The sequence below is a fragment of the Megascapheus bottae genome, unplaced genomic scaffold, assembly GCF_031878675.1.
Source record: "Megascapheus bottae isolate mThoBot1 unplaced genomic scaffold, mThoBot2.hap1 HAP1_SCAFFOLD_58, whole genome shotgun sequence".
NCBI lineage: Eukaryota > Metazoa > Chordata > Mammalia > Rodentia > Geomyidae > Megascapheus > Megascapheus bottae.
This window is the reverse complement of record NW_028327477.1, coordinates 252,135-267,262: the sequence shown is the minus strand read 5'-3', so window position 1 is coordinate 267,262 and position 15,128 is coordinate 252,135. Positions and strand designations below refer to the sequence as shown.

At 39.7% G+C, this 15,128-nt stretch overlaps 1 long non-coding RNA gene and 1 pseudogene across 6 annotated transcripts; both read right to left on the bottom strand.

The window, feature by feature from the left end:
- Positions 1-5,910: 5,910 nt before the first annotated feature.
- Positions 5,911-14,700, bottom strand: LOC150039776 (uncharacterized). 6 transcript variants are annotated; one of them, XR_016534229.1, is made up of 4 exons: positions 14,550-14,700; positions 11,578-11,651; positions 11,045-11,219; positions 5,911-5,986 (listed from the first exon to the last, which is right to left on the bottom strand). It is a non-coding gene; the product is annotated as an uncharacterized LOC150039776 (long non-coding RNA). The 6 variants fall into 6 exon arrangements; XR_016534227.1 differs by having other exon boundaries at positions 5,916-5,986; positions 11,105-11,219; XR_016534231.1 differs by lacking the exon at positions 5,911-5,986 and adding an exon at positions 7,955-7,992 and having other exon boundaries at positions 11,105-11,219.
- Positions 6,178-7,132, bottom strand: LOC150039777 (mitochondrial carrier homolog 2 pseudogene; annotated as a pseudogene).
- Positions 14,701-15,128: the final 428 nt, after the last annotated feature.

Genomic DNA, 15,128 nt, shown 5'->3' with positions numbered 1-15,128 from the left:
TCCAGAAGCGGTACTATGGCTCAAGTGGTAGAGTGCTCACCTTGAGCAAAAGAAGTTAAGGGACAGCACCCAGGCCCAAAGTTTAAGCCCTAGGATCAGCCAAAAAAAAAAAAGCTGACACCGATCACCCCTCATACCATAGAGACTTAGGTGCTTCATGATTATACATGTAGTACCAGCCTCAGCTCCAGTTTGCACCCAGGTGATGTCTAAACCCAGCCCCTCTTCTTCCTGATGACAACCCAGAGGCTCCCATTCATGACAGTCCAGCCCTGCTAGACCTTAGCCAGCCGACTCACCCTGGCCTGCAAGAACCACATGGCCATGTGTGGATGTCAGCCTCTACAGGGACAGGAGCTGTGTGGTACAGAATGGAAACTGTGTGGCAAGAGCAGCTGTGACTACCCAGGACAAATTTTACCCCAGGGTACCTCATCAGCCATTATACCACCTTACCTAACAACTGAGAATGACTTCAAACTAAACCAATGCTTCCATTAGTTACCACTAAGGGGGGGATGAACTATCTAACCCAGTCCTGGCCTCTGGCCACCTGGAGTTAAAGCACACCTCTTGCTGGTTCCTCATTGCCCCAGTTGTCTGCTTAATTGGTCAGAAGTTAGCCTCGCTGCCAATTAAGCTTTCAAAACCCAGCTCAACTTCCCTTCCTGGTTGAGAGAATCTTTTTGGAAATAGCCAGCTCTAGGCCCACTGTCTTCAATAAAAGACCTTCAAGTTTCTCTGTACATGGCACTCCTCTGTTTTGACTCATGGGGATACAAGAGGAACTGAAGAAGCCTCAAAAAAGGAGCCTCTGTGTTCCCAGAGGCTGAAGTTGTTGTCTTGTTCTTCACAGGATAGAAACAGGGATGCACTCTACACAGTGTCTGGCTGAGATCACCAGAGAGAAAGCATCAAGGAGATAGAAGGTTGGGCCTTCCAGGGAGATTTGAGCTATGACCACAACTAGGTCTGTTTAACTCTAGGCTCTGGGGTTTGCATCAAAAACAGTATTCTGGGGACTGGTGGCTCAAGCCTGTAATTCTGGCTTCTCAGAAGGATGTGATCTGAAGATCACAGTTCAAAACAGCAAAGGGCTGCTTCCTAAAAGCAGAAATGAAACAAACCTAGACTCCCACCACCTCCAACCTCAACTGCAGTTGAGAAATCAGTGGTCACTGGGCTACGATCATCAAACTCTGGGATTTATCCAATAGACTCACCAATTTACAACAATGTTAAGTGTTTTATTTGGTACATAGTTGTAAATAGTTGTGGCCTACTGTATAAATAGCATATCCATCAGTACAAACCCCCAATTTTTTCTATTATCTGTATTGATATGTATAATTATTGGTAACCAGAGTTCCCCCACACACTAGAGAACAAGAACTGTTGAGTCCATCTACCCAACTGTCCCATCATAACTGTTCACCATACTCTTTCCTCAAAAGAGTAGGAGATAAATCTGAAAAGTCAAGATAAACTAAACTGAACTTGTTGGATGCTGGCGGTTCACACCTGTAATCATAGCTACTCAGGAGGCTGAGATCTAAGGATCAAGGTTCAAAGCTAGCCCAGGCAGGAAAGTCCATGAGATTCTTATTTCCTATTAAACCCATCAGAATACTGGAAGTGGCATTGTGGTAGAGAGCTAGCCTTGAGCTGAAGAGCTCAGGGACAAAACCAGGTCCAAGCCCAGAGTTCAAGCCCGATGACCAACCAAAAAATAAATAAGCCCCTCAAAGCCCCCCAAAACTTAACTGAACTTGATAGGCTTGAAGTTTTAGTTGTTGTTTGGTTTTGTAGTTATTTGAGATTAATTAGAATTGTATTCTTGAAAACTATGGACTTAAACTATCATCTGTGCTTCCAGAGGAAAAAATGATAGTGCCAGTCCCAACGTTTTTTTTTTTTGCCAGTCCCAGTGCTTAAATCTAGGGCTTGGGAAAACTGGAAGTGGTGCTATGACTCAACGTAGAGAACTATCCTTGAGAGAAAAGAGCTCAGGAACCATGACCAGGCCCAGAGTTCCAGCCCCACCAACCACCACCACCAATGAAAACAATGTTCCTCTCTTCTATTAATAACCCAACATTATCTTATCTCACTTTTATCCACCTATTCCCAAACTCATCTACCACCTCTGACCATCTTTCTACCGAGGAGTAAGAGCAGTAATAACAAGAAGTAGAAATTAAAAGTCTTTTGTTGTGTAACAAGCATGATAATGGAAGCTTTATTGAGCGTAACAAAAGTGTTATTGGAATCTATCAAAACAGACATATTGTAAAACCTTTAGGAACTCTAGGCTTACTACATTGAAATTTATGATTCTGATGTGAAAGGCCAATTTGGTTTTGCCCAGGTATCTAGAAGTTGGCCAGGTTCTTGTGCTGTACCAGGCATTCAGATCTCAGTTTGGGACATTCCTGTGTACTCATGAACACCTTCCTCTTTGCCTTCCACAGCATTCTTTGGGCAGTTTCTTTTTGTCACATTTTACATGAGGCTCTGTGATATTCCTTTGCTTTTCTCTTAAAGATTTCTGGCATCACAGCAATCTTTTACTTCTCTTGGGCATTATTCTTGTTTCCAGGAGCAAAGGAGGACTGTCGTTTAAAATATTTAAAACAGATGAATTAACTCTGAACCTTAAACCCATTTGTGTGTGTGTGTGTGTGTGTGTGTGTGTACCTATGTGTGTATGACTCTGTGAGATAGAGACACACACACACACACACACACACACAGAGAGAGAGAGAGAGAGAGAGAGAGAGAGAGAGAGAGAGAGAGAGAGAGAGAGAGAGAGATTCTAAAAGAGTATTGAACTCTTCCTAGATCAGGACACGTGAAATCTGATATTTCAAAGAATAAGAAAATCAAAGACTCAATCACATTAAGTGAAGTTATCCAGACCCAAAGGAATCTATAGGCTCAATGGTTTCCCTCATTTGTAATAATTAGTACATATCTAGGACTCTCCTAGCAGATGATTACAATAGTGTAAAACCTAGGTACCTAAAGTCATATAGGATGACACTAAATGAAAGGATCTCTAGGATATGGAAACAAGAGCTTTATCTTGTGTGACTGTTGTTCTTAACGTACTATTTCTCTTTTCTTTTTTGCCCTTTGGTTAATCTCATATTGTTACTGTATCTGACTTCATTGCCTGGTATATTATATATATGTTTATTTGTTTATTTGAAATAGGAAAAGGAAGAGGAAAACAAGATGATTGGGAGGGGGTGGGGAGAGGGAAATGGAAACAAAAACACAAGAAGGGGTATCAATGTGTGAGAAGTAATGCACCTACTAACTGATGAATGTAACTGTAACCCTTCTATACATTATCCCAACAATAAAAGAATATCAAAGACTCAAAGTCAAAAGTCAAATTCCACACAGCATAATCATGCATACATGATATCCGTTAGATTCTATGTAAACATTCTATGATTTGTATACCATTAAAAATCAGCAAAAACCTACTTGCCTCCAACTATATAAATTATTTTTCCCTACATCTTGCTTGGGTCAATATATTCATTTTTCATACTCAATCATCATTTTCTTGAAAAATAATTCTGTAATCTTTCTGCTAAGTGCTAAGGAGAATATTCCACATTTGTGCTAAGCCTAACAATGGGGAAGTAGAAAGCTTTTGTGTGCTCCTCATTTGTGCCAGTTGAGCCCAGTAAATGACTGTGTATCATGAGTACCTGGAGCCTCGTTTTTTTTTAGATGAAAAACTCTGAAACAAAACAAAACAAACACTATCCAGCTACGATATCATGAATTATATATTAAAACATGTTTGGGCATCTTTCATTTTTTTCCTTCTATAAGCCTATTTGGGCAGGAGCTGAACAGGAAGATGTGGCTGAATTTCATTTTTAACCCAGACCTGTGTGACTTCCCTGTGTGTTCAAACATCTAGAGTATCCCATCAGAGCTCTGAGCCAAGGCTCACTGATGTAAATGGCTAAACAGCTGGGTCACATGACATATTTGTCTATGTGTTCCAATAAATATTTTGCTTCTGTAATTTTTAATCTTGGTCTAGAAATATTCAAACAGTGGATAAATAGCAAAACTGTCATCAATGTACTCTCACACACTCAGCAGTGACTGGCATGTGTCACAGTTTGCACATTTCCAGGGGTGCACACACGGGGACTTACCGGGTCTGTATCACAAGGTGGGATGAAATGGTTACATGACACCTATAGATGAGAGGAGGACAGTAAGCGCAGAATCTGAATAGGAGAAACAAATTGATAAATTAAGCTCGCCATCCCTAACATGGACGTTATTTATTACTACTCACTTATCCATCAGGCATTCTAGTGATGGTATGACTGAGAATTTAAAGACAAAGAATAGAGCTCACAAGTGTGGCACAGGAAGTTGGAAATAGAGTATAGTAAAATTCACTTATTTCCTTAAAATTCAATGGAAATACATCATCACTTCCAAAAGAATGAGAATAATAAATGTTATTTAGGAAAACTTGTTCTTGTCAAGAACATTGTAATTATGAAATTTTGTAGCTGGGTGCCATAGCTCACTCCTGCAATCCTACTTATTCAGGAGGCTGAGATCTGAGGATTGCAGTTCAAAGCCACCTGGGCACTAAAGTTTGTGAGTTGTTCATTTCCAATTAACCACCACAAAAGTGGAAGTAGCACTGTGACTGGGATATGGCAGTAGCCTTGAGCTAAAGAGCTCAGGGACTACGCCCAGGCCTAGATATCAAGTCCCACAACTGACAACAACAAAAAATGTAGGTCAACGAATGACACAATTTTATCCATGAAACAAAGTTCAGTTTTTAAGTTTACAGGTCTATAAAATTCTCTGCTGACATTGTAAGCATATGAGTTCAAGAGTGGATGGTAAGCTTGAGATGGTGCAGGACAATCAGGTTCTGTGAGGTGAAGTCACGCAGGTAGTAAGCACGGTCAGTGATATGTCTAGACAGCAGTGTTCATTTCCAAACCAATTCAGATGCAGCTTCCACAGAAAGTTAAAATGCCAATTTCCATATCCTTATAGAGGCAAGTTACACAAAACATATCTTTTCTCACTGTACCTTTGTGCTTATATTAGTACTCTTCAAAAGAGTTAAAACACAGAATCAAAACAAGTACCTGTTCATCAAGGAGCACATGCATAAATACAATATGTGGCCAAAACAGAAAATCAGTCAGCTATAAAGAATGAAATAATATCATTTGCAGGAAAATAGCAGCAGAGCTTAACATGTTAAGCCAAATATACCAGACTGAGAATGAAATGTCACTGGTTCTCTCTATCTTGTAAATCTAGACTTTAAAGATGAATAATAGGAATGTACCAGAGGAACTTTTGGGGGAAAGGACAGCAGTGGGGAATGAGGACATGACAGAAGAAGGTATGGGACATGTATGAAATGCTCTTAAGTATACTATTTGATAACTATGAATGAAACCAGAACAACTGTTGAAATTATTCTGAGAGTGGAGAGCACAGGTATGGAGGATATTGGAAGCACCACTGTAAACAACAAAGACATACCACCACCAACAACAAAATAACTGTAGAGATTCAGCATGAGAGCTTGAAGTTTTAAAAAATGCCCAGATCTCCAATTCTATTATGAACACTGAATGGTAGCAATATTAACTGAACACAAAGCAGTCAAACAAGTCAGGATTTCAAAAACTGAAGAACAATCATTCAAATACTGCAACATATTGAAATGCAACTGACCCTGCTCAGGTACTGGTCCAGGCTCTCAACTGAAGTGTATGCATTTGAGGAAGAAGTCACATGGTTTTCTCGAGGAGGGAAACTTCCCTTCAATTCTGCATCACGTGGAAGCTTTTCCATAGAACAGCCCTCGCTGCTAGGCCTTGTGACAGGAGTATGGGCAAGAGACTGAGAGTGTGCAATCACCAAGGAAATTCCTTCAATGGCCTCCTTCATGCTGTCCACAGTCCTGTGAAGTTTGCCAAGGACAAATACCAGCATTTCGTTAGTCAATAAAGAACGCCTAAGGAACAATTTCCTTTTAGCAAATCAACTTAAAAGTTTCTAGATAATATTCCCAAGAACTAGAAAACATTCAGTCTCATCATCTATGTATATACTATGAGCGGAAACGAGCATTTGTCACTGAGTTATAATTCAGTCACAACCTCTGGGACGAATAAGAGCTGAATGCAGGATCAGAAATCATTTTAAAAGCTCTTGAGCAGTTTCTTCCTTTTATCTATCTTCAATGAGGCCTGACAGGACTTGCCCCTTCTGTCTTCCACTTGCCTTCATACTTAACAAGGAAATATTTTAACCCCTTCTTCATTTCTCCTTTCAGTGCAGTACAGAAACACCAAAGGCATTTTTTTCCATTTTCCCAAGATTAAATGATTATTTAAAAAGCATGCCACACTGTATAGAAATCAACATTCTCTCCCATAATTCTGTGCATCTGGGACTATAGAAATGTCACTGTCCCTGCCTCACATCTTCAAATTAACATTCTCAGGTCATAATAATAAGAGTTCCCACAGGAGACCTTCCAGAAAAACAAGCTATTTCCTTGGCTCATATTTCCCTGTTTTTGCAGCATGTATCAGCAATCTATCCAGGAAGTATACAGTGGGGAATAAGGAGGGGCTCCACCAGCAAGCCTGCAGTTGTTGACAGCCATAAGATTAGATACAAGCATAAAGGGATAGGTCAACATACGGCAAAGTATGCTGTGACAGCTTGGGAATCACTTTTCATTTCATTCATGGTAAAAACCCCACTGTCCAGTACATAGGTGTTCACGAGGTAGGCCAGGGAGTTACAGAACCCCAGAGAAATGATGTCACCTAGGCAGTGAGGAATGAGACCCGAAAAGAATCCCAGCAAGCCCTCTTCCCGAAAGATAGTTATTATGGAGTCACAAAGTCCACAGTATTTGGATTCTCTGCCAATGGATTGTATCATACATCTCAGAGTGATCACGTGGAGGGGATGTGTAATGAGGGTAGCAGCACAATGAGCCATCATCTCTCGAGTTGTCTCTTTGATAACTTGGTCAAAGGAACATGAGGCTTCTCTATGGAAACTTCCAGTTCCTGTGTCTACGGACCACAGTTCCAAGGGCTCCCAAACACAGTCTTGGAGTTAAGCCTGTGAACAAGCCATGCTTCCCGTCGATGCTTGCAATGTGCTGAGCATAACAAAAGAGACCAGGAAGCTGACGTACTTGCTGCCCAAAAATATTTTGTCCTATGGTTGGAAGAAGAGGCACATATCCCACCCAGATGAGCGACACTAAAGGCATTTTATCTCCAGCCTCCCTCAAGTGGCCACACACAAAAATGCAGCCGCTGAATTGACCAATTCCAGTCTTAGTTTAAAAGACTAACCCTAGTGTCTGTCACCTTGGAGTTAAAAGTATTTTAACTCCATCCCCATGAGAAATAATTAGGGTAGAATCTTGCAAAAAAAAACAGTTGTATTCAGCATTTCTATTTATATCAAATCTGCAAAGGAATTTTACAACAACATATCTTTCTTAATTACTAACATTGAATATGTAGCAGATAATTTAAGAGAATAAATTCATCATATAAGAGTTAAGTGGGAAAATCCATATAAAGAAAATAATAGTACCCATTTTTGAGTAACATTTTACAAGTTAATTTACTAACAATTATATTCCAAAGTCATAGTACTTATGTCTCATAGCCTACTAATGTCATCAACCATTTCTCTAGAGACACAGTCACTGACCTTGGATTATGTTCTGTCATTCTCAGTTTATTACTTACTTGCTGAGTTCATATTGTTGAGTCTCTCTGTGGGTTATTCTCTCTACACAGAACTCCTTGGAATGTTGTGCATCTCTTGTCCTTGTTTTAGTTGAGAAACTTGAGATTCGAACATTTTAACCCTGCATTCAATCTGATTTTCCATTAAATTTTCTGAACCCTTTTGAACATGCCCTTGGCTCTAAACCAAATTAAAACACATATTTAAGCATTACAGCATTGGCCATGCAAAGCCCAGAACTTCATGAAAACAGCTACTGTAACAATGATTTCAATGGCTCACTTCTGTAAGCCCAGACAATCAGGAGGCTGAGTTCTGAGGAGCATGCCTGGAAAACCATCCCAAGCAGAGGAATCGTCTGGCTTTGCTCATCACTTCCACTTACAAACAGTGGCCACACCTTTCCCTTGTGCGTCTGGCCACTCCTATTGAACTTGCAGCAATCTCTGACATTTGGTCCCACCCCTTCCGGTTTCCATAGCCTTTCATGGCTAAACTCATTTCCCTCATGTACATTTCCAGCCCTTACCTATTTAAGGAGATCATTTATACTTCTATGGTATTTGTTCCTGCCATTGTACTTGTAGACAAACCTACAAAATCCTTTACATGCCGAGGTCCCTTCTGTAGATGGTGTCACATGTTGCTTGTTCATTCTAACTCATGTTGCTGTGAGCAGTGATTTTCTGGTCTCGTGTGTAGGAGGACAAACTTCCTGAAGATGCTGAATATCATTCTTTGTCTGGCTTTCACCCACAATCCCTGACTTTTTTATAGGACTTGCCCCTATTCTGTTTGGTGAGCAGTTTTCTAGAGACCTATTTTTGCCATGGTCTTGTTCTAAAGCCTCTTTCAGACATATATTCAACCGCATTATTTGCAGGGTTGGATATCTAGAGCCTATTCTTGATTGGTTTTTCCATGTTAACCCAGTGCCTGTGAAATAAATTCACCCAGAATCCCTGGCTAATGGGCTCTGACATGAGCACCTCTGGAGGAGTTAGGGATACAGCTGGATAGATCTCAGATTGAACTTTTGAATCTTAGAAGAGATCAAAGTGGCTAATAAACCTAGGCCACATGTCTACTTCACATCTTTGGGAATTACCAAAAACAAATCCCTTATTATTTTTGAACATGACTAGTAGAACTACACGTTTTATAACTTTCAATTCCTTAATACACTTCTCTAAGAACCTGATGTATCTGATGTAACCTGGCAGTCTCTTTCATGGAGGACACTTTTTATTCTTTTTTCCTTTCTTCTTTCTTTTTTGTTGGTCATGGGACGTGAACTCTGGGCTTGGGCGGTGTCCCTGAGCTCTTCAGCTCAAGGCTATGGCGCACTTCCAGCTTTCTAGTGGTTAGTTGGAGATAAGAATCTCACAGACTTTTGTGCCAGGGCTGGCTTTGAACCTTGATCGAGTAGCTAGGATTACAGGAGTGAGCCATCAGTGCCTGGTTTGGAGAACCTTTTATCAGTGTATTTTCCTGTCCTGTGTATCAAAGTATGCCACTTAAATGGCACTAATTCATATGTTTCAGTGTTTCTTCAGCCTTCAGAGAGATCAGTCATCACAAATGTCTACGTGTATAATGGAACTGCATGCAAACAGCTACTATATCCAGAATCAGTTCCTGGAGACAACTACCTCACTACTCGCATCGAGTCCTCCCCATGCCATCTTGTGTTCTTGATCATTACAGGAGCAAGCATGGGTGACGGGAGACACTTTCTCTGCTAAATTCTTATGTAGCTTTCAGTTATCTCCACACATCGGCATCTTGAATGATTCAAAAATTTCTACTGAGATGAGCTGTTTAAGAAAGACCTGGAAAGTTTGATGAACCAAGTGAAATAGTTTCTTCATGTTTTAGTTTTTAATATTCAGTTTTAATTGTTATTAGAAAGGGGAAGTACAGAATGCTTGGCATTACATAAGTCAGGTAATGAGTACATTTCTTCTTGGACAATGTCGCTCCTTCCCGTTCCCACCCACAAGTTGTACAACTCATTTTGAACATACAATCAACTGAGTACCACTGCTACATTTGTTTACTCTTTGTTCCCTATCTTTATGTTCTCCTTTACCCCCACAAAGACAGATAAATCAACAGACAAAAAAAGGAAACGAAAACAACAACAAAGAATAAAACCTGGGAATACTTTTTAAGCAACAATGCTTAAACAATGCTAAGTAGCTGAGATTTTAGACATGAGATTATGAACATGATTATGAGCATGCCCAGTTTGTTTTGAGATAGGGAAATGTTAATTCCCTATGCACCCACAGCCACCTACAGAAGCTGCCCTCACTTTGGCTCCAATGGGCTGAGTTCATGTAGGTATGTAGCATCATGCTAAGCTAGGTTTTCTTTTCAGATGCCAGAGAGGAAAAACATTCTAGAGGGAAATGTGTTCCCTAGGGACATACCATGCATTCTTCATGAGGAATTCAGATTACAAATGATTCCTCTGCAAAACATCACTGAAATATTAGATTATAAAGACAAACTCAGGACTCTAGTACAAGTTTGTTTTTTACTTAAATTTCTTGTAATATCAAAAACTGTATGTTGTAAATGTACTAAACTACGGGGAGGGTCAGGAGATCTGGAGGGAACAACTTGTGAGAAAATGAAGGAGAGAGTAACACTATTCAAAAACAAATGTATTCATCACCTGATTGATGTAACTGTAACTCATCTGTACATCATCTTTACAATAAATTTATTTTTTTAATTTAAAAATACTCTCTGATACTGATATTACACTAATTTCTAGATGGCAAAATTTAACCATTGATAAAATTAAGTGAGCATAAAAGTTTCATTTACAATGATCTAGTTTCCTTGGCATCTTATTACAAACTTCATCAACGTTTTTGAATTCAAGTGCCATCAAGTCAACACAACAGCTGTAAAGAGGATGAAGCACCAATGTGAATACAAGAAATACTGCACCAGTGGCTCATGCCTGTAATCCTAGCTACTCAGGAGGCTAAGATCTTAGGAACAAGGTTCAGAGCCAGCCCTGGAAAAAGTCCTGTGAGACTCTTATCTTCAATTAACCAGTAAAAAAATGGAATTGGCACTATGGCTGCAAGGGTAGAGCTGTAGCTTTGAGCTGGATATGGACGGTGGCCAGGCCCAGAGTTCAAGCCCCACAACCAATGAGAAAAGAAATACGGCCATCAATAACCTTTGTCAAATTGACTTAAACATTCCTTACTCTGACAATGGAAAAAGAAGTCTTCCTCTTTAGTGTGGTAGACTTTGGGAAGAGACTCACCAAAGGAGAGCTTGCCAGTTTTGCCCTTTGTCTTTTCAGCTTTTGTTGAAGTCTTTCAATTTTCTTTGTTTTCTTTTCTATGGTAGCTTTCAATAGGAAATTTTGAAGTACAAGCCTACAAGGCAGGTTTTAAAATAATTATTTCCACGTATCCAGTTTTAAATGTTTCATATAATTTTAAACAAGGTTCTAAATAAATGATTATAGAAATTCTGAAATGCCTCAAAAGATTTTAGTAATCATACTTTTGTTTCATATAAAATGTGCAAAATTAGGATTAACTTGAGATGTTATACACATATCATGGTTCTCTTCTTGTTTGTTGTGGATCCTATAAAAGCCCCCATTCAGCCAACCATCTTCCCAACCACTGAACTACTTCCCAAACCCCTGGATATGCATTTTAGGAACTCAGAATGCAGGTTCCTTAGCTTCACACAGATGTATGTAATTTATGCTGCTTCAATTTATACTTTTGCATTTCATCTTCCATTTCCTTTGCCTTTGGTACAGCTTCTGTGCATCCTTCCTCCTTTCCTTCTTGCAACTAAAAGAGATAAGAAACATTTTAGCAACATTCTGGTACACTTTTGTACACCAACTGTTTTTGTGCTGGCATGTTTCAAGCATTGTGAGACCCCTTCATCCCCATGCTGTTCTGGTCCACTTTAGGGCTCATACTGTGTACTTCGCTAAGGCAGTTTCAAGGAATTCACATGGTCCACAGAGCCTACAATTATACTGGCTAGCCTTGTACAGACATAATTATGACCCTGTTCTAGAACTTTTGTAGTCTAAAAAAGTTTTGAGTGTGTATTAGAACAATGGGTTTCTTGCACATATTTTATGTTAATCATATCTTCTATTAGCTTCTCCTATTACTCTCTACATGATCCCAGTCCTCCTCCTTTAAGAGATTCTCCTTTTACTTCTTGCTCAAACATTATTTTTAAGGTTTGTTTTTTTATCAGACATTCTAATTGGCAAAATGGGGAAGTGTTTGTGGAAAACATTTATATTTGGAATTTAAAGCACTAACACATTGTGTAGAATATGAAACTTTCACATATACAAATATGCAGAACTAGGCTACGCTTGGGATGGAATAGCATGTTATTCTGTAATAAATGGGCTCTGCATCTCAGAGTGTGAGTGGTAGCATGTTCATAGTTTGCACAGTGCCTGCCTCTGAACCACCCTCCTCAGCTAATTAGTATGTGTTATCATGCAAGGTAATGCCTGTGTCTTCAATTCTCCATTGGTGCCATGAAAATCAGAACAGTATAGAATTCACTGGCTTTGGAAATGTTAAGCTAGGAAACATCCAGAAAGGGCCAGTAGCACAGAGAACTGTCTGCATTTGCATATGATCACATTTTATATTCTGATAACATGCCATCCTTTAGGAAGTGGCATGTGGGTGGGAGAAGTCTTCAGGAGACCAATCCTTCTTCACAGCAGTAACAGTGACAGAAAGTGGAGAGCACAAGGTTTCAGAATCAATCCCCATGGCTAAAGCAAGTATCTACAGGTGCCATAGGCAGCAGTGGTTTTAGGCACAGGAAGCAAGAGATAGATGTCTTGTTCTCAGTGCTATTCAGGGGGTCATGATCATGCAGCAGAAAGCACAATGGCACTTCTCCATTGGACGGCAAGTAATGGAGCTGACAATCAGAGGCAGGGGAAAGCCATGCACCTGAAATGCTGAACTCTACTCTAAAGTCAAGATTCCCCTCAAAGCAATTCATTCTAAGACAGGGCTCATGACGGGCAACTTTAGCAAGCACTCAGATGCAAAGGTGCAAAGTAAAATGGGACCTAGCAGAAAATGGAGAGGCAGTCCTTTTTTTGGCAGTTCTTTCTATAGGTGAGATGATATGGTAATATCTAGTAAAGGAAACAAGCTCTCTATTTACTACTGTGAGAAAACCATGTGCATTTATTTAAAAAGCTACCTTAGTATAGTTACAGTATAGGTACCCTATACTACCTTATGTGGTTTTGATATATAACTGCTTAAGAGTTATTGCTTAAAAACCTTGGTATGTCAATTTTTTGAGAATAAACAATTCCATTAGTAACAATTCCTTAATAATGACAACTGTTCAGTAAAAGTATGTTTTTTGTCAGTTGTGGGACTTGAACTCTAGGCCTGGGTGTTGTCCCTGAGCTCTTTGGCTCAAGGCTACTCTCCTACCTCTGGACCTGGGCTCTGTCCCTGAGCTCTTCAGCTCAAGACTACTGCCCTACCCCTTGAACCACAGTGGTATATCCGGTTTTCTGGTGGTTAATTGGAGATAATAGTCTCATGGTCTTAATTCCCAGGCTGAGTTTAAACTGCGATCCTCAGATCTCAGCCTCCTGAGTAGGATTACAGGTGTGAGCCACTGAGCCCAGCTAACATAAATATTCTTTTAAAAAGAAATCCAATAGCATAATGTAGATATTTTATCAACTACTTATAGATTTTACGTATGCTTAACATTTCAGGCCTTTTATTCTAGGTGTAAAATGAGAGAAAAATTAATGTGATATATTTGCAATTCAGGGGAAATTCATAAATCATTTCTTTACAAGTTATCTTGAAATACTGAACCAAATGAATATGGAGTCGGGGATGAGAATGAGGTTTTGTGGAAGGGACTCAGCTTGAGGGTTTGTTGTGACACATCACTTCCCAAAAGCTCTCTGACTGAAATAGGAGGTTATGTGAGGTAGAGGCTGGCTCTTCTCAAAGGAAGGAAATGACTTTTACAGTAGGGCTTCATCCCAGCTCCCTGTTCTCTTATCTACAAGTGAAGGAAGAAACTAATGTCCACATCCACACATCAAAACTTAGAATACAAGTGGTTGATTTCAAGAGTTTTGATACAAAAGATAAAATACCCATTTTCTTCTTGGAAAATATTTACAAATTTCTCTTTTCTCTTTGGATTTTTTTTGAGCTTTGAACTTGGGGCCTGAGCACTGTCTCTGAGCTCTTTTGCTCTCTACACTTTGAGCCACAACTCCATTTCTAGTTTTGAGTCATTAATTAGAGATGAGTCTAATGGGGACTTTTCTGTCAGGCTGACGTTAAACTACGATCCTCAACGATCCTCAACGATCCTCAAATCTCAGTCTTCTGAGTAGCTAAGATTTCAGCCATGAGCCACTTGTGCCTGGCTGTCTTTGGATTTTGGCAATAGCGGTATTTTGAACATAGCCTGTGACTTGCTGGGCAAGGGAACCCTGGATGGCTCTCCCCCTCCCCCTTCCCCCCCCCAAAAACCTCTTGTTTGGCTGAGGCCACTGGGAATGTCATCCTGTCATTGTTGCACTATACCTCATGTGATGAGACCAACAATTGCATACACACATGCAATTCCATAACACACAGAGCTGGTTCTTAAAATGTGTCCATCTGCACAATCATACAATATTTGGAAATGACTAAAGGGAATACCTCAGAATTCAGTTTTTGTTGCTCCATTTGTATCTCCTTGGGCAGGCAAAGACAATTTGATGAGATTTCAGTTTCTAGTCTTCTGTCTTTTGCTAGTTTGGAAAGTTCCCTCTTGATTTCTTTTTGTTACTCTGAAAGCTAGAAATACATTTTCTTAATTTTTTGGTGTCATACTATAACTGGGAGGAGCAGATCTTAAATTTGAAACAGTGCTTATTTTAATTCACCATTTTGTTGCTTGTAATGTGGCTCAAATTCAAAGCCTCTTGATTGCTAGGTAATTGCTCAACCATTTGAGCCACATCTCTACTTTTAAGCTATTTTGTTTTTTTAGGGGGGGGCACGGCTCGGGCCATGATATTCCTACTGATATTTCCTGTGTTGCTTACATTAAAGGAAAGCTTCACCAGGCCCCAGTTATTTCCTGGGATTGGGGCTTCCTGATTTTTACCAGGCTGTGATTTATTCATCTCTGCTTTCTAACAGAAATTACAAGTATTAACCTGCGCATCTGACAATTTAAGGTCCTTTATCCAATATACTTTACATAGACTTTAATTTCTCCTATGACAAAATGTT